Below are 20,898 nucleotides of genomic sequence, written 5' to 3'. Positions count from 1 at the left end.
ATGAAACGTTAAATATTATCAATAGGGACGGCTGCTTGAGACGCAAAGCGAAGGTAGAGAAGAATTTTCATAGTTTTAGAGTTCACCGATTTTTACCGCGATCTTTAACGTGTACTAAGACGTAAACGAATGCTGGCGACAATATCGTTTCGTTGTATTCAGCGTTGCTTACGGCTCGAATCGCCGATTTCCATTGTCGACACGGCCATCGGGATTTCGCTCTAACATCGAAACGCCTCGAGTCGCGCGTAGGTAGGTTGTATATGTTGTATACTATATGTATATCGCGAATCTCGGGCGACCGAGCAACGATCGATCGATACGAAATGTCATTTAACTCCACGTAGGAGTTCCGGGAGCGGACGAGACTTTCGAATTTAAATTGCGATCGGTTTCGCGAATTTACCAGTCATCCAATTGCGTTACCTCATCGCGCGATATTTCGATCCGATTGGAATCTTCGCCTGGCCTCCTCCTTCTCGCGCATCTCCGCTCTTAATAATAACCCGTAGCCCCGCATCCTTTACAAGCGTCGGCCCTGCTTTTCGTTCTCCGAGCGCAGATCTTATTTTTCGATAAAATCGCAAACATCGTTTTAATCAGCATTACTAGTATATATCATAAAACAATGAGAGCTCTGATGAAACATCATTTTCATTCGTGCATTACAAGCTTGTGCGAATCATTGTTTATCATTTTTTTTTAAAGATAAATTAAAATTGAATTTAAAAAAAGAAACACTAACTGTTGGTCGGCTACAAATATCGGCTAATATATATCTCTCTGCTCTTTATCCGCGTAAGAAATCGGAGCAGCTGAAGGGACGTGACAAGTCATGCAATTTGTCGTCGTCTGCCCGTCGTCATTGTGATCGATTTTGGAAAATCTACAGAAAGTACAATGAAGATGAGAGGGAAAGAAAAAAAGGCCCGAGACGAAAAAGGGATCTGGAGCCCACGTTTTCTCCCGATTTTCCAGGATCGAGGGACGAAGCGTGCACGAAGTCAACGGCAAGTGTCGGGTGACCCCGAAATTCGTAACGGGTGCAAACGGGCGCCGCGACTGAAAGAAGAAGAATGCCCCTTTTTGCGCGTAGCATCGAGCGGGAGGGATCCGGAAAGGACGAGATTTCCACGCTCGACCCTCGCTAAGGTAGATCATAGGGGCAAAAACTCGCTAAATACGCCCTTAATGTCGCGGCTGCGTTCTTTGGTAGTTTGCGGTTACGCAATTTCTCCTTCGTTGACTTTGCTTCTTGTACATTAGACAGGGTTGAGGCCCGCTTTTAAGCTCGGCAGTCGTAAAGTATCTTTATATACCTACATGTATGTGTGAAACGTCAAAAGTGGTGAAAATAGGGGCTATAAATCTTTTTACAATTATTTTGAAAACTCAAATTAACACAAAATTATTATTTTCCATTTAATCTCTTTTTTTGTACATTAAATGATACGGAAAGACAGACGAAATTTTCTATCTTTTCAATGAGCTACACTCTTGCAATTTTCATACGTATTTTTCTACGTGACATTTGTATTCGGCGAGAAGCAAGAACGAGACGAGTCAATGATAAAGCGAAGAAGACGCGCGAATGTGGATGGATCGGAGCAAGCGCGCGAGAAAAGAAAAAAAAGGAGAAGAAAGCGACAAGATAGATCTTTGATGCGCGTTCACTCGTAGGTCCGTGGGTTTCGGTGGGGCCTCTTCCTTTTAATTTTGAGAATCCAGTTAGCCTCTCGAGATACATCGGACAATCCTCGGTTCATTTGAATAAGCCGTGTAAGTACTAGTCGGGGACCGATATCGGGGACCGATGGTCCGAGAGCGAGCGGAAGGGAAGAAGAAGGAGAAAGAATGACGAAAGAGGAGAAGAGAGGGAGATACGACGAAGGATGGAAATGCGCGAGGGGGAGGGTCACCCGAGACTGAGAGAAAAAGAGAAAGAAAGGGAGAGAGAGAACACGCATATATCGCTTACTATGAAACGACTTCACCGACAGGTGCACCTACGTGCACCAACACACTGCCGGCGCAAAAGGCACGGGCATTATATACATTATGATTCGTCATTTCGGAATAACAACGAAGCGGGGCGCGGCCATGTCTGCCTGCGCCGTAGAATTCTACATTTGGGACACGTCGTGTCACCGCGCGAGGAGATGGAGACTTTAACCAAGGAATAAGCGTTTCTGCAGTAACTGCAATAGCTGGAAAAGTAAAAATTTTGTTGGAGTAAAAATTGAGAAAACAATATCACATGCAGTAGAATAACATTCCATCGCATCATTATTAACAAAAGCAAGAGTTCATCAACTTGAATAAAGTGCTGTTACAAAAAACAGAAATGCAATAATCTAAGGAAGATTTAGGAGAAACAATTAGCTGTCTAATCAACTGTCTGTCTGTTGGCCAAGAAAAGCAACCAGCTGCCGTTTCCGAATAAAATCGCTTTCCTATCTAAAGGTGGGTTAAAAATTCTTTCCATTTAGATTCTCTTTAGAAATGAAAAATGTCCGCAGCGGGCGTTTGAAATTGTATTTCCTACGTAAAAAAAGTTCTTATTTGAATAAAGTCGTTAATTCATTAACTCGGTAGGAGATCGCGCGAGGAATAATCGGAGCAGGCGCTCTCTCTCTCTCGCGCGCGCTTTCAGTTAATTACGATTCCAATGTGTTAATGACCACGTGCCTCGGTGGCTCATTACTTTCGATGAAAAAGAAAGAGCACAATGGGTTGTACACGCTGGGTAATAACCGGCGGCACGACCCGAAGAATGCCGGTCGTGCTCGACGATCTCGCCGCGCTGACACGGCGATAATAGGCGCTCGGACGATTATGAATCCGCGGACAACAACGTTAATCGCCATCGTCGGCTCCGATGAAAAGCGATTGAGGGACGATCGGGCGAAAAGGAGCGATCTCGATTTTCTACGCGTCTCTAATTTCGCAAATCACAGATCGGAATGAGCACGTTTTCCGCACCGTCACGAGGAGGCGCCTAGTCGATCGTTTCCCCTTTAACTAACAACGATCCAAAGACGGAGGTGTCTTCACGTAAAATTCGATTTCACGCACGTCCATTGATTCCCGATCGGGTAATTGATCAAAGCTGAAAGAACGTCGTACAAGTCGCATTCTCGTCGGAAAACGAGGAATGCGACTTTCTAATTCAAATGACGCGTAATAATGATCAAAATATCGTACATTTCTTTTCGTATATATTATATATCATTAATAAAAATATTTAATTAATTAATGGCCAAATCGCTATGTTTAAAGAATAATGTTTAGAAATTATTAAGTTTTCATCAAAGTCAAATGAAAGTTTAATAATGTATTGAAAGCGTTTCGATACTCATTTGTGTTTCTTAAGCCATCATTAAATTACATGATTAAAGAGAATCAATGGAAATTCATTCGATAAAAAATTATAAAAATATGAGATGAAAATTACAAATGTTACAAGAGGCCGGTCATGTTTTTTCAATTAAGATTGTAAAGAAAGTAAAATGTCATTTTCCTTGTTTCTTCATAGTAGTCACATTTTTAATCGATTTGGCTTTTATTAATTTTTATATTTATTTTATTTTTATACTTTTATATAACGAATTTTCTTTCTTACACATTTATGTAATTATTATTAAATATTTAAATATCTATAGTAAATATAAATGAATTACTACAATAAATATATCTAGAAATTTGGATATCGCGAGACGTTTAACGGACATCCAAGAATATCCGCTAGATATCTACGCTGCACGAAGTAAGGTTGGTCGCACGTTGCGAGAGATATCGTCCTGTACGAGACGATGTGTCTTGGATTTCAAATGTCAGGCGAGTAAACGCGGACGAACGTCGATTTCCGAAACATTTCCTGCCTCGTCACGCGCCGCGACAGCTCAAACAAACAGCGCGTCGAGTTTCGGAAAGCGCGCACGGGGTGGAAAGTCTAAAAAAAATGAAGAGAAAATCGAGAAAGACTCTGACCCACTGACGATTTTAGTCGATGTTTCCCTTTCTCTCTCTCTCTCTCTTTTTTACTTTTCTCTCTCGGTGCGTCTAGATCCTAGATCGGGATGCCTAGTCCGTATCTGTATCCGCGAGTGACGCAGCATCACACGGGCTATTAATCCCCGTGACAAAAAACATAGCGGCCGAAAGGGCGCGCATGCACCAGGCAACGCGAATAAAATGAGGCCTTTAATAGCAATCGTCGCGCCGCAATAAAATCAAAACACGCCTCTCGTTCATTTGCGAAGACGATACGAGACATCGGTGCGACTCGCGTTTAAATTCGAAGAGCGCAGAACACCGCGATCGACAGGGACAAAAAAGGACGAGGGAAAAGGGAAGAGCGAGGTAGGCACGGCGGTATAGTGGGGGCGGTGGCTGCGAGGGGGAGAGATACTCTTGGCGTGAACTCGGGTGGAAAACCACCCGCGGGAGAATAAGAGGACGAAAAGGAAAAGGACCACGCGGAGAAGCACCGAGAAGGAGAACCGAAGGGCAGAAGCGCCTCCGCTCCGAGGGAGAGGAGGAAAATGAGCGAGACCCGTGAGCGATAACACCGTGGAGAACGCGAGAAGAGGCACGAGAGAAAGAGAGGGAGGGTAGGAGACAGCTGCGCGAAGACAAGAGGAATCCGCTCGATGGGGGAAAGAGAGAAAGGAAGAGAAAGAAAGAAAGGGTGGAAGAAACGAAGGGTGAGAGGAACAAACCGTCTTCCTCTCTCTCTCTCTCTTTTCTTCCTCCCTTTCTCGCGCACGCACGCGAGGAGAGAGAGAGGCGCGCTCGAAGGACGAGGAACTTTGCGAAGAAGCGAGACGAAACTGGTCGCATTCCGCGAGACAAGAGACGGCGCGGACGGCGGAGACGGAGGAACGCCGGCACAAAAGAGGATCACGCGGGTGATTACAACATTAATAAACAAATGAGCCTCCAGGCGGGAGAATTTGCCATCCAATCGGGCACTGGAGGCGGATGCGAGGCGGAGTTACCTCCGACCAACCTCGGAGGCCTCCGGAGGCCTCCGGAGGCCTCGTTCCCTCTCTGGACCTCTTCTCTCCCTCTCCCACGTGCTTCTCCTCCACCAAATTTCTCCCTCTAGTTCTTCGTCTCGATGGTCATTTCTTCTCTTTCTCTCTCCATCTCTCTCCTTCTCCGTCTCTCTTCTCCTCCTCTCTATGGCTCGCGCTTTTACGTACACAAAACGCGACGTGTGTACGCTTGGACGCGAAGACAACGGTGCGTTAGATCACGCTCTCATTTTCCTTTCTCGAGAATTTGATGCTATTGCGTGTCGCAATGCATGAATGATCTCGGTGTTGCGTGCTGAAAATCAAATCGTTTCGCACTTTGCATCGATATAATCCTTATCGTCATGATTGATCAATAATTCACTCGCTCCATCTCCATGTTTAATACCTTCAAAAATTAAGGAAAAACATTTTTCTAAAGGATATCATTAAATTGTTAATTGTATGTATAACTCGAGTATGAAGAATAAATAAATCAGCTGAGAGAGAAAGAGAGAGAGGGGAGAGAGTCTCTTCCCCCGAAAATTCTCGACAAAGAATAAGACGATTGATGGTGCAAATGATGTTTCACAGTTAAACTGAACGTGCTCAAAGTCAGTAGGAAGATAGTGACAAATCGGATTATCTCGCTGGAAAATTGTAAATGAACCAACTGGCACGCGGATCGATGTCCTTCAACAAGAAGCGTGACGAAGAATGATCGAAATAAATCCGAAAGAATGCCGTTGATAAATAATTCATCGCACGCACTGATAATACCATTGATGGAGAATCTATTACTTAATACTATCTAATCTTATACATATATTCGTTATTCGAATAATATTATTTATTACTTTTCGCGGCAGCGAAAGGGTTAAACTGACGTATAAATATCATAATTATATGAATAGATTCATTGATCACCGATGACTGCTCATTCACTAGTCTGAGGATTAAAGAAACGAAAGAATGAAAAATATATTCGCCGAATACGGGAAACACGTGAGAAAGGAAGCGAAATACCCACTCGTTGCCGGATAAACGAGCCGACCGAACCAGAGGGCGAGGGGCACCAGAGGGTAAAGGTGGAACGGGAGGTCGCGATAGAAATGGAGGTTGAAGGAGTCGTGCCGGGGGCACGATGCGCCGTGCCTCGCCTTAATCTTTTAAAGCCCGAATTAGGCTTGGGCGCGCCCTTTCCTGCATTCGAGGAGAGACGCGTTCCGAGACGCTCGGCCACGAGGAGCGTGCCTCCTCGCTTAACCGGAAGCGGACCATTACCGGAAACTTAATAGTCCGTGAAAACAATAGAATTACGAGCGCGGATCGAATAAAAATCGGAGAGGCGAAGCTGCCTTTTTTACGACGACGATCAAGACGACGAGGACAGGCAGCGCGGGAGGAAATTGCCTAGCGCGTAATCGTTCTGAAAATCTGTCTCCCTCCCGTCGTTGTATAAGCGGAACGGAGGAGTTCGCGGGAAAATCGCTCGTGCCCTAGTCTCTAGGTCTCGTCCTCCACCTCGCCTCTTTGACTTTACCTTCGCCGCTACTCGTCGTACGCGTTATTACTCATCGCTGTCCAACCGCACGTGACCAGAGAGAGAGAGGATCCGACCTCTCCCATTTCCGACATTTGCGCTTTGATCGTCGAAAATATCTAAATTCGAATTACCAAAGATATCTCTTTCACAAAACTCAATTAAAATTGGCCTCGAGACTGATAGTTATAAATATTAAATACACTTTACATCTGTAGTTGGTCGATGTAAATGAGCCTTCGAGTGTGTAAACTGCATTGTAATGTACATCTAATTTGTATTTCATTAGAGTAAATTAGGTTTAACAGATATTACATTCCGCGTTGCTCGAATGATGGATGATGAACGATCCGTCATCTAGGATTTTGCATATAGGCGTTAGCAGCTGCCTACATTTATCGTTCGTGATAACATCTCGCACTTGTCCTCGTTGTATATCACATGGCTCACGCTGCATAATTTGGTTCCTTTAGATTCCACGTGGTTTCGAAAATTTCCCTCACTTGACGCTCCCTCGGCAATCGAGCGATGCGAGTCCCATGCGACTCCTTCCTAATTCAGGATCTACGCGAAGGTGCTCCTCCCTGGTTGTGTGTCCTTTTAGCATAATCCTCCGGCGCGACACGAGAGCCCACGATGGGTACCAACGCACGGGAGCACTCGCGACACGGAATCAGGACACACACGGGGATGTCGCTCTCTTTCTCTCCCTTTGCCGGACTCATGCCACGGTCAATCCTCGTCTATGTCGCCGTCGTGGTAGCACCACCGATAGGCAGGCAGGAGCACCAACGGCAGTAGCAGCAACGCCCGGGCATCGGGTTGTCCGATCATCCTCGCCCTAATGAAGGCTGGTTTATCTGAAAGGCTTTCGATTCCCAGTATAACCCATACCACACGTACGCGCCGGTGATGGTGGACACCTTCGCGGTGGTGCTAGCCACCGGCTCGTACAATCTCGAACAAAAGCTGCAATCTTGCGAGCAGCGACGGAGAAAGAGAGAGAAAGGAAAGTACTGGGTTGAAGAGAAAAGCACGATGATAATTACAATATGTTAATGCAGCGGAATAATTAATTATCGAGAGATTAAAACTGCTCGCTACAAGTTCAATCGATAGTATTAATATGTGAAATTTAATTACATATGATGACTATTGTCTGAAAATTTATTTCATACGAGAAGACAGCTATTTATCAGCAAGAGCAACTGCATTTTTACAGGAATGTAAGATCAAAATTAAATTACGCAATAGTTAGATTTATAAATAATTATCTCGAGCTCTCTCTTCATGAGAATCAACAAGTTGAATTGAAGAGTTTTAGCGGTGGTTGTACCGCCGTTCAGGCCACCCAAAGCTGGAGAGAAGACACGAGGTGGATACTCTGGGAGGGCACGTGGGGAAAGGAGGGAAGGTTCTACGATGTTAATTTTAACTTAATTAAGGCTTAATTGAGAAGAAAACATTATACTCCGCGACCGCGACATTGCCCGGGGCCCCCGCATCTGCAACGCAAATCCGGATTTGAAATTTCAAAAATCACGCCCGCCCTGCCTTAAAGACCATCGACCGCTCCCTTCCGTTTCCTTCCGTCTCCTCCCCCTCCCCCTCGCGCGAGTGCAAGATCGCGAATCGTGGTCAATTAGAGAATGTGGAAAAGGTTGGTGGCCATCAACCGTTGATGGGAGAAGGTGAAAGAACCATCGTCAGGAAAATTGCACATATGATTTGTGTCAAAATAAAAAAGTATGTTTCCTCCTTTTAAAAATTTTCAAATTATATTAATTATTGTCAGCGAGTTTATACATCACTTAAAAGAAAGAAAGAGAGAGAAGGAAAAATTACACAGTCTATCTAAATTATTTTCGTGTACAGAACAAAAAATGAAATAAAATATCATGATGCTAATTTGCATCCGACTTCTTGAAAAAAAAAAAAATAATAAAAATCGACGATAATATTACTACGCAGCGCGCTATTAATCGTATTAGATCAACCAACGTGACGTTTATCGTGAGAAATACCGAGAAAGGGTTCGATAAAAAAAAAAAGTATCTACGTGTCTTGCGGTGACGCGTAACCTTCGAAAGTTTTGCAAAACTGCCCGAGCGGTGCGATAGCGCGAGCTCTTTTTCATGCCGGACTACTCGCCTATAAGTGTAGAGTGTCCAGAAAAGCACGTACGTTCCATGAACGGGCCTCCGTTAGTTTGAAACGTCATTCGAAACTCTTTGCAAAGTATTCAACGAGCGGGAGACATCGTATCGCGCGTTTCACACATGCGTTCGTTTCCCCGCATTCGAGAAGGCGATTATATAGTCGCCAGACCGGAACAGGAAAGAAACTCGTTCGATAATTTAATGAATCCATTTAATAATTATAATTTTTTTGAATTATGCGGTGTTTTTCAAATTAGGTAGCACAATAGATTTCTTAAATACTGTATTAATATGATTATGTAAAATACGTCAATAACAGAGGAGAGGAGGGTAGATATAGAGACGAGACAGCAGTCTAGACATTGGCCGTCCAATTATCGAGGATAAAGAAAATCCATATAAAATATCACGTTCCTCCAATCGTAATGACAATCTCTACGTTCGAGATAGAGGAGAGAATAACAACGTCGGGGCGCGTCTTAAAAACGAAAGAGTCGACGATTTCTCGAGCGGTCGTCACTCATCCATAGATCGAACGGCATGATTTCAGCGAGTCGTTCACAGAATACGACACAGATCGCGGTTATATACCCGGGGCAAATAAACACTTCCAATAAACGTGCGTGACGTCATTTCCGTTTCCTGGTACGGACGCGAAACGCGCGCCGCATGCCTTCCTCTCGCGATGGACAACGTCGCCCGTTTTAATCGGTCGCCAAGTATGTGCGGAGTAATAAGAAAACCCGACGATGATTCGACAAAGATGGCGCGATAAATATCGTCCGGCTCTTTTATGATTCGATTCGGCGATCGATCGCGATCAATTATTTCGCTGCCGCAATTTCGAATTGAAGACATTGGATGGATTGGCAGTATATTTAACGCTATTTATTCGCCATCGATACCCACGTGTCTCGTAATGATATAATTTATATATCGTCATGCGTGTCGTATCATGTGTAAGTTATATTTAATTTAATCGACAAATTTTTATATCAGAATCTTTTTTCACCTCTGATTTGGCTAAAAATTTGCATGGAGCTTTCTTTTGCCAAATAATTAAGAATTGTGATGGAAAAGGATCGACTCCCTACCATTTTGATTTCTATTTAGACATTATATTAGAAAACTGATCGAGGGTAATTTTTTAGTTTTATAAATATTTTAATAACTTATTATTATGCGTACAGGAAGCACAAAACTATAGAATCTGAATATTTTAAGTTGGGTTCGGTTAGGTTTTGGGATGGGGATGCAGAAGAAGGGACTCTATTCCTCCCCCACTCGCTCGTTTATTTATTTAAGATTTTCATCATTATATATCATACAAAGAGAATCATGGATGCAAAAATTAACAATTTCTTTGTAACTTTTTAAATACATTTTTGCAGTTGTTTAATGTGAAAATATAACAAAATTATAATGAAAAAAATATATAAATTTTTTCTATAAATAAAGATATTTCATATACTTTTAAAATGCCTTCTAAACTTCTAAAAATTTTAATTAAATATATTATTGCCAAATTCGATTATCATAAATGCAAATTTTGCACGAGTAAAATTCGTGAAATAATATGCATATGCGGCTTGTTTCAGGATACCTACGATATTCAGCGACGATTCTCGTGACTACGTTCAAGGTCGCGGCTGAAAAACCTCCCTGGATATTACACGGGTTAACCGAGATGTACAGATATACGTTCGCGCAGGATATTCAAAAACCGTCTCGCACGCGTGGATCGGCATGACGGATCGGTGGCCTCTCGTGATGAATCGCTCCGTTATAATTCCTGACTTGGACCGATGATGAATTCGCCCTCTCTTTTCGTGCCATCGCTCGTGCTTCTACTTGGACTCAACGGCGACCCCCACCTTCGTCTCGACTCTAAGATCTTTTATGGATTAACGTAATTCCTGACACGACCAGAAATTGCGTTTCACGAATAGCTGACGAGAAAGAACGATAAAAGGCGTTACTCCTCGCAGTGGGATACGTGGGTAAGTTTTGCGAAACATAATAGAATACATTAGTGCTGCCATTTAAAGTGTATTATGCTCTCGATTATTTCTATTTTAAAGAAGGGAAAAAGAAACGTGTATTAAAGAGGAATCTTTATTTTTAAAAGAGAGGAATACAGTTTACTATTAGAAGAAAGAGTACTAGTTATGCTACACTATTTATTGTACTTGAATTACGGCTACTAGAACGAAAACATAAAAGTGGAAAAACAATTAGGAATTAAATTACAGCGAAGACTGGGCCGTTGCAGACATAAAATTTTTCCGATGATCCTATCGCGAGTAATTTTCACGAACGTTAAGCAGAAACCTATAAGCGCGAGGCAACTACTTATTTTCCTCGTCGTTTTCGTAGCCGCATGCTTTACGGCCTTGATCCTGGGTCTGGGTATTCTCTCCGGGATTACCGTCGTAATTCGCGATACGACACAATAACTACCGTCCGAAAGCATAATCTCATTTCAGGAGTACACAAAGAAAGAAACCGCAGAACCAGTTCCGATCGACGCGACCGAGCGCGCGTATCCGTCGACGGACCTAATCAATTAGTCACTTGGCTCGGCTGCGCGAGTCATTTCGATCGTAATTTGCTTGCTAGCATAATAAACCTCCGCGTACCCTCCTCCCCCCTTCCTTTACATCCTCCGTCAATCTCCGGGACTGTCTCCTCCGCCCTCGTCCCGCCGCGTCTCGTCACGCCTCGCTTCGCTCACCAGGCTCTGCTTACCAAGAGAAACGCCGGTGTTTATAAGCGGTCCAGCCTGGAATTCGATTTGTTTAAAAATCTAGGCGGCACGTAGAAGGTCCGCGAGCAACAATTCGAGTAACGATTCTCAAACATGAGAGAGATACGATCTCTCTCTTTCTCTCTCTCTCTCTATCTCTCTCCCTTCTTTCTAGTCGATATGCCAGAGGAGCCGGGCATCGATGACGATCGACGGACGCCGGTAAACGTCGTTCCGTATCTACTCATCGCGGACGTAGAAGTCATATCGCATTCCACCGACGCGACGACGTACTTAAATAAAGTGGAGTTGCTTTAGCCGAACGTGGGATCGGGACTCGATTCATGCGGTATAAACAGCGGGCAGGAAATGGAAATTGATGCCGCATAGATAATTGTGAATAATTTCAAGAGCCAGCTGTGTAGAAAAAGAAATATACAAAAGAGGAAACAAAAATTCGATGATTATAAAGGTGCAAGTATAATTATTTGGGGATTGATAGAAAAATTAATGATACGTTAAAAAAATGTGTTTAAAATCGTCTCGACTTCGATTTTAACAATTTTGGTCATTATGATTCGACTCGAATATACGAATTTCCTTTTCCTGGGCATCTTTGACAAAAGTACGTAAATTCCTTCGTGCGCTACCGAATGCGTTTGGAATTGCGCGTTAGTCTGGCCGGTTCGAGAGAGGGTACGAGAAGAACCTCCGGGGCGGGCGGAGGGAGAGAGGCAAATTCGTAACGAATTCTTTTGTTTCGAGGCACCCCGTAAAACGAGCAACGCAAAAGAAAACGATTCCAGACTGCTACCCGGTGGTGAGCCGCGGAGAGCCACGTCGAGTCGCGGAGAGACGAGGAAAGAGAGCAAAGAGGCCGTTCGCGTCTGCGAAACCTTTTCTGCAGCCATGTATGCAGCCTCCGCGAGAGTCGCAAACCTGGCACACCTATACGAGCGGGCCCGCGTGCGTGTAAAATTCGTAATGGTGCGCGGACGCGTATACGAGTGCGTGTGCGCGGCGATGAGCGCGCGCGCGCACGCGGGAATATAAGGTTTTATTTTCGAAATTTATGATTGTCAATAAATTTTAAAAGCGTTCCGTCTGGAGCCCTAAGGGCTGGCAAGGCTGGCCAAACCGAAAGCAGTCGTCGGGAGAGGGCCAGATTCCCTCTCTCTTTCTTTCTCTTTCTCGCCCCTCTCTCTCTCCCTCGCTTTCTTTCTTTCTCTTCGTCCATCTCGTTTCCTTCTTTCCTCTCCTTTCCATCTTTGCTCCTTTCTCATCCAGTTCTCTCCTCTATCCTCGTCCCGCCAATCTCCTTCCCTTGTTCGAGTTCTCTACCTATATACGCCATCCCGGGGCTCCTATGGGGATTCGGGTTTAGCGGTTAATTGCGTTTGGTGCAACCCGCGTGGATTTTACAACCGCGATTTTCATCCTTTTTTTCTCCCTCCCGGACTTTCGACCGGCCGCCCTTCGACTCCTTTCTCTCTCCCTTTTTTTCCCTCGGCTCCGCGCTCTCTCCGTCTTGCTTCTCCCGCGGCGCGGCACCTCTTTCCACCCGCCGCCCTCTCCTTCTCCCTTCCTCTTCCTCCTCTTCGTGCTCCTTACTCCCGTTTTGCTCCTTTCGCGACGTTTAATTGTTCGCGACTGGTTCTCAAATCGGTTTCTCACCGCGCCGTTTTTCGCCGACTAACCGCCGACTCTCATCAGTGGACCGCGTTTCGAGATCTCTCCTCTTCGACCGTTCGATGACTGACGAGGATATTTAATATTGAAAGAGAATCGTGTGTGTCTGACAACTACTTGAAGGAATATAATTTCGTATATAAAAAAAATCTTTATTAAATTATTTTTTTTTCGATTATTGAAAAACTTATGATTCTTACACAGTCTCTTCTCTCTTTCCTTTTATATTTCTCACAAACCATATATGACTATAATTATACATCATATCAGTAATCATCAGGCATTTTTTAGTGCTTTTATATTTCTTTCATTAAATTATTATTTCAAGTATACTATTTTTCTCACTAGTTGGCGTTATTTAGGATATGATAAAACACACTTATCTATCGATATTTCGATTTGTTCGCGTCCAATAAAATGCAAAATTCTAATCCTTCTAAAAATAAAATACAATACAATTTCATCACCGCGACTGCGAGTCGTAATAGATTCTCGTTGAATGATACAAGCGTCGCGCATTAAGTTATCCGTGAAGATCGCAGCGAAATATATCAAGCGGACGTCGACAGCAAACGCTTCTCATTACGGTACCTTTGATAACTAGCATTTACATGATGTAATTAATAATCGAGTCGATGCTTGGTCGCGCCTCTGACGCGCGCACGAAGCACAATCGCCTCGCGCTCCATTTCTGCCGCCGAGGACGTAGCCTGGTAATTTCTCCGTATCCGAAAATCGATATTTCATGGCTAATCACCAGCATTTCGGAGGCGTGGAAAAGAAGTTCGTTATTCATCGCGCGTCGCCCCGGGATATGCGAACGAAGAGGGAGACCCGGGGGGGAAGGGGGAGAAGGAAGGGGAAGGGAATGTCGAAATCACCGAAGGCGATTGCCGATCTTTTTTCCGCAAACGCTCGCTTCTTGCAGATTCGTTCACAGTTGCCGTCAGGTATATGTACGAAATGTCAATCGCGAAGAGAGAGACTGGTCTCGTCGATCGATACAATTCCATCTCGCGTATCGATCATGGGGATGAGAATCGGTCGTGAAAAAAAAAAGAAAAAGAGAGACAGAGAGAGAGAGAAAGAAGGCAATCTCGAACGAGACATTCGTGCTGATCGAAACCGCGTGTGCGATCGATTGTGACCTTTCCCAAAAGGAGCGAGGAAAGGAGGTGCTCGCGGTTCCAATAATCGATCTTTAAGGTCGGCACGTAGCTGCGTACCGACGATATACATCTCGATCGTGGCAGTGATCAAAGATCGCCGGCCTCGTTATGAGACGTTATAAGGACGTACGTAACCGAACCGTAGGAATAATTACTCGTAATCAAGCTCAATCTAATGCTCCGTAGGATGACTCGCGTCATTTTTTCCTCTGCTCTTCCCCCGCTTGGCCGGCCTGCTCTCTTAAGGTTGCTTCTCCCTCTCGTTCTCTCTGTCTCTCGTTTGATCGTTCGGCTATACTGCTATTAATTATAAATCGCGTCTTTCCTCCGCGACTCCGTCGCGTTTTGCTTTTAATCGTGTGTGTCTCGCGCTCGCCGATGTAATTACTATTATGTACCGCTGAGCGAATGACGAGATAATGAATCATATAGTTTGTCTTTATTATAATTTATCACATCACGAGAGAGAGAGAGAGAAAGAGAGAGAGCTATCGGAATGTCATCGTAATTCAACGCATTAAGCCTAAATAAGATTCTAATTCAGATGATATCTTGGCTCTTTGTACCGCGTAATGGTGACAATGCGTTTTCTCAAAGGTGTTTTCAAGGGAATTATACCCGGGATTTAAACACGCAAGTTATAAAACGCGGGGAGCGCGCGCACTAAAAGCCTCCCCCCCTATTGAAATTTATAATGTTTCAAAACTGGACTTGCACCGCTTTCAAAATAAACAGCTCAATTCAGATTCAGTTCTCGGGTCCAGTTTCAGATGCAGTTCAGGTTCACTTCTCGCCTCGAAGAATCTCGGTTTATTCAACCTCGCGGTCTGTTTTTTCTTCTTTCTCATCTTCATCTCGCGCCATACGTATAGGGACGTGTAACCGATCTTTGTAAACTCGAACAAAAGCGACTTTTATCCGGTTATCTTTCAACTTTGACGCGGTCTCCGCGCGACGTCGTCCTTCGCGCGATGGGATTCTTCCTCTATCTGTCGCTTCGTTATTCGTCAAGAGGTGAAGCAAGGATGAAGAAGAAGAAGAAGAAGAAGAAGAAGAAGAAGAAGACGAATAGGGAGGAGAAACCGGCCGACGTCTTCCTAACCGATTTTTGTTCCCACAATATTGAAAGCCGTCGAGTCATCGTTTCGAGTTCAGAGAGATGAAAGAACATTATTATTCCAATTTTAAAGGATGCCTCGGACCCCGCAGACCTCGGACTGCTCGGTCGAGTCCGTCCCGATGGATCTCTCGCTTCCATCTTCCAGCACCCCCTTCGGTCTCCTATCTTCCTCGCCACCGCGCATCCCATCCGTCCGATACTCGTCCACTTAAATTCCGAATACGACGATTGACTCGGGCTTATCGACGCGACTCGTCGCTCTCCGTTGCCCTTTTATCCTTCAAAGCAACCAACGTCGCGTTATCCCACATTTCAATAACGGAAATGAATAATTTCTCGAATCGTCAAAAGTAAATCTCCTATTCTAGCTTCGTATCCGCATAAAATAAATTTGGAAGAATCAAACGTAGGAGTAGCTCGAAGGCGTTTGTCAAAGTGCTCCATAAAATGGAACAAGCACGCGTATTTAAAATTTCAATTCGTCCCACAGCTTGTTTACTTTTCTCGCTTTCTCTTCCTCTCCTCGTTCACTTCGCCAAGTCTTTCGTTCTCTCCTCCGCCTGTCTTTTCTCCCTTCCTCCTCCTCGCCTACGTGGTTGGCGGTGGCGACCGCTTATTAATTTCTCTCGATGGCTTGCTCTCTTTGTGAGACGTTATGGAATCTTTCCGCTGCGTTTCTCGAATCGCTCGTCGATTCTCGATCCTTTCGATCCTTCCATCGCTTTCTGCCTTCTCCTCTCTTTCTCTCTCTCTCTCTCTCTTTCTCTTTCTTTCATTTTGTCTCGCTTTTTCCCGGGGCCACCAGCTGGTCCTCTCTCTTTTCTTCCCCCTATGTACGCGAGTGTGCGTGGGCAGCAGGCTCGGCGGTACGAACAGCGAGAATACGAGAGAGAATGCAGAGGACGAAGAAAAAGACGAGGGAACACTTTTTCTATTCCAGGAACGCTCGTTCGAATATGAATATGCATTGATTGACTCGTAATTGCGAGCTACTTCTGCGCGGCCGTCATTGTTCCAGGTTATTTATCATCCCGGCGAGCATTGTTTAAATGCGATAACGAGGCATTCAGCGAGGCCCATCGGATTTTATTTATTTATCGGCCGCAGATCCGCGTTTCGTCGGACCACCATCGTTTCCGCGGAATAATTAATCTTCGGACATGCGTGTACATTCGGAGAGTCTCGCACCTCGAGAGAGAGCCTTACATCGCGAGCGAGCGATTTGCGACGATTTTCGTCGCAAAATACAACGCCGCTTAATATCACGCGTCCCAAGAACTCGGGGGAGGAGAGGCAAAAGAGATCCGGACACGTAAGTGATTCATCACGGTCAGGTGGCTTCGACGAGGCCTCGCTTTTTCTAAAGGAGAGAATGCGAAGGGTGATTTCTCATACTCGCGAACGGACGAAATCTCGTCGTGCCCGAAATCCAAGGTTAACTCGCGAATTTGTATTAATCACATTAGAGTGATATTTCGTGCCTGCCGTATTGTCGACGTTGAGGCATCTCGTATGAAAAATTTCGAGTGCACTTAATAGCGCCTCGACGGATCAACAATCGATGTTTAAAATAATATTAATAGCTTACAATTAATTTTCCGATCTAAGCAATATTTATATAATCCAATTATTCGACTTTAAAATAAGGACGAGTACAAAAAGATGATTCTTCGCGAGATGACATCCGCCAAATTTTATTCGCGTCTCGTCGGATAAACGAGATGTCTCGCAAGGATTCGGAGAAACGATAGGCAGCGAGAGAGACGTCCGTGAAGGAAGAGAGAGACGGAGGGCAGGGTCTTTCCAAAGGCAAGATTGCCCGTGTAATCCCCATTAGGCCCCACGAATCGATTCCCATCCGTCCGCGCATACGTTCGATATTCAAATAATCGGACAATGGGCCCCGCCGCTCTCAGCTCTACGGGGCCGCATAACAAAAGGAACAAGTCCAAATAATCATAACTACGGTAATGCCCCAAGGATTACCAGATGCCGAAGGAGAGTCATCTGTTCGACAAAGATTTCCATCGGTAAGCGCGCGAAAGCTAATAGAGCGAGGATCGAGTTTATAATGAAATCCCCGTCGAGAGGGCCAATCGATCAATTTTGTCGCGACAGTTTTAATTAAAATTGTTTTATTAATACAATTTAAAAAAGTACCTTACGAGCGTAAAGATCAACACAATGCCGTATAGAAGAAAAAAAAAAGGAGAAAAAGATAGAAACTCGACAAGAGAGCTCGGCATTTCGAGGAACGAAGCGAAGAGGGATGCTGAAAGAGACGAGAAAAGTAACATCTCGTAATCGTGTTCATAGGTGGAGAATTTCGAGCCTCCGGCCCCGAAGGGCCCCGCGTCCCCCTCCCCCCTCCCCCCTCCTCATCCCTGCGCCCTTCCTCTCTGCCCTTGTACCCCCGCGCGCTCCCGCCCACCTAAAACCCGGAGCGCTACGTTTGGTTACACGTCAGTTTGAAGAATTCTTCACGAGTCAGAAAAATGAGCATCGTCATGATTTTTGAAAGTAAAAAATGAACGAGTGCCGCGCGCGCGGTCCGCGAGGGGAACAAAGGGGGGAGGGAGAAGGAGGGAAGAGAGGCGTCCATCTCTCTCCGCGCGGACCCTTTCTCGATCCCGTTTCCCTCCGTCGCTCCATCCCCTCGTACCCCACCAATACGAGGACAATACGGGGGCCCCGTCGCGCACACCAACGCCCGTACGCGCCTCCCGCGCTCGTACATGTGCGTGTATCAAATAATGCGTACGACGATCGGGCTTAGGCCCGATTCACCGACCCACACGTGTACGCGATCGCGCTCCGTGTGGACACGGTAAAACCACGCTACGCGAGAAATCGTAGGGCCCTCCGAGTCCCGTTCCTACTAATAACTCGGCAAAAGAGAGACAGAGAGCAAGAGAGAGAGAGAGAGAGAGAGAAGAAAGGGAGAAGGAACCTTGCAGAAGATGCTCGATCGAACGCGTACCACCGTAAAGCTCACTGATTACCGGGCCGTGTTTGATTTGACCAGCGAAATTTTCTCTCTCGACCATAGAATTTACCCCCCGAGAGCAATTTATCCGCGCGTATGTCGATGCTCCGACTGTCTCACGCGGGAGATCGAGAACGGGAGGGATGGAAGGGGAGAAAGGGACGCGTTGGTAGTCCGATTTGCTCGGGGCAACGTATATTTCTAGGATGTGAAAGGAAAGTAATTATCGTACGTGCGCAACGCATTAATAATAAATAAATAAATGCGGATTTATATCGAGATCCAGATTTATATACGCGCGCGTTAAGTTATTATTATTATTATCATCGGAATTATTTATTTTGCGTTCTGGGATTGCATCCCCTTAAGCGTCATTCAAATATCGCAAAATATATAACGAAAACACATATGCATAGACAAGCATATTGACAAGCGAGAAGTATTTAATTAAAGTATCGCTAAATCTGTCATTATGGAATGTTTATTTTTTCTTTATTAATAATGAAATACAATAAAATTATTTAATATAATATAATATAGTATAATTTAATATAATATAATATAATTAAATATAATAATTCACAATTAAATTACAGAGTAAAACATGTAGGAATAGCTCGAAACCGATTCGAAAATCGAAGGGACGTGCGAAAATTCGTCAATTACCCGAAAGTGCAATGGGGAACGCGAGCGTGATCGTACGTTACGATCGCACATCGGACGCGGTAGGAAGCGAGAGTTTAAAAAAATATAGAATCTCTAATTTTCAATCTAAATTCTAATAACTCGTCCGCCTACTTTCAGCCCCCCCTCCGTGTTCCATCCGCGGAGCGACTCGACTGCTGAAGTTACGGCGAGAACATTCCCTTTCTCTTTCTCTCTCTCATTCTTCCTCTCTACCCGCCTTCTCTCGTAACAATAAGAAGGAATACGCGCACGATCAGAATGTCGTTTAAGGGCCTGCGGTAAAGTCATTACGTTTAAAATAAAGTCAAGAGACCGTGAGTCTCCGAGTCCTTCTCGCGCTCGCACACACTCGCGCGACCCCCGCAGAAAATAAAATATCGAGACGCACTCGGCCTGACGTTTATAGTTTGTAATACACGATCGTCTATTATTATTATCTCGTCTACATCCTGCGATTTTCTCTCTCTCTCTCTAGGCACTTTGCGCCTTGACCGCGATGCGCGCTTCTTGCGATCCGTTTTTCGCCGTCCGCGAACTCGTATCCATTATCTCGTTACATCGTAACGTTTATCCGTGCTGTAATTTTCCCCGGACGACCGACCATCGACAAACTTTTCGCCGTGTTTATTGGAGACGCTGCAAAGTGTCATTCTTCAAATTATACCATCTCTGCTCATTTTATAATTCTCTAACGCGTCGTCTCATCGATTATCGAGAAAACCTACAATATTAATACAAGAGCAACTTTTGATTCGCATCGGAACGATCGATCCCATCTCGCGATACACAGCCCTGCCGCACGAAAGGATGAAAGGGTTAAACACTGCGAGTCGCAGTCGCTCCCTTTTCTCGTGTCGATCGATTACTCCGGCCATTCGCGAAGATCGTTAGATTCGGAGGTAACAGCGAGAAGCCGAGTTCCTCTCATAATGCAGGCATTCGCTTTGGCAGCGTGAAAGATGAAAAGGAAGAAAAAGTAAGATGAAGATGGCAGCGCGAGTGGGGCGCAGACTGGAGCAAAGGACTTATAAAGACTTGCGAGGGAGAGGAGGAAGAGGGAGGTTGGCGGCTCGTCTCGAGAAAGGGGAGGATGAAAGGGGGGAGAGAAACTCAGCATCGACCGCGCTTATAATATAATATTCATATTTCGAACGAAAGATGTTATCTCTTAAATGAATCGAACGCGCTCCGATTCGAGATATCTCGAACTCGAGAGCCTCGACGCATTGTAATAGCCACGAGGCCGAGAGCCGGCTCTCCATATGCCTTAAAACTAATACATCACGCACAACAGAAAGTCCCTTTTTCTTTCTGCCCTCCGTTCTCCCCTTCCTTCCCCTCCCCTCCTTCCTTTCTCCTCCTCTCCCTTTTCTCTCTTTCTCCCTTTTCTTTCTTTCTCGCATCTCTCCTCTTTCCAACGTTCCCCTTTTCTCTCTTCCGATCGTCGCTCTTATTACTCGTATCATCTTCTCGAGTTTCGCGCTCGATTCTCCGCCCCAGGATAAAGATAATACATTTCATTCAGTTTGCGGAATATCTTTCTAAAGGTTACACGCGCCCAGTTGTTGCGTATGTTGCAAATTGCAGTAATCACAGAGATACATACATGTGATATAATATATATGATTTAATATATATTATATATTATATATTAATGTTTTTTTAATTTTTAAGACTTGTTTAATGAAGAATGAAAATAAAATGGAAATTTATTCCAAAATTATCACACAGTAATAAAGATGTCCTTGTAATAATTGAAAATATATAATTACAGAGATATT

The 20,898-nt window shown here is 44.6% G+C and overlaps 1 long non-coding RNA gene across 1 annotated transcript in view; it reads left to right on the top strand.

Moving 5' to 3' along the window:
* Nucleotides 1–20,898, top strand: part of LOC145974875 (uncharacterized) — a 49,296-nt gene that overhangs the window by 13,308 nt on the left and 15,090 nt on the right. Inside the window, exon 2 of the long non-coding RNA XR_014439832.1 lies at nt 10,319–10,720. This is a non-coding gene — a long non-coding RNA (uncharacterized LOC145974875). The remainder of the gene's footprint in view (nt 1–10,318; nt 10,721–20,898) is intronic.

This window comes from Camponotus vicinus, unplaced genomic scaffold (genome assembly GCF_025532165.1).
Source record: "Camponotus vicinus isolate PSW18456_S1 unplaced genomic scaffold, iyCamVici1.0 SCAF_7, whole genome shotgun sequence".
Lineage (NCBI taxonomy): Eukaryota > Metazoa > Arthropoda > Insecta > Hymenoptera > Formicidae > Camponotus > Camponotus vicinus.
The sequence above is the reverse complement of the archived record's forward strand: the minus strand, read 5'-3'. Positions and strand labels throughout refer to the sequence as shown.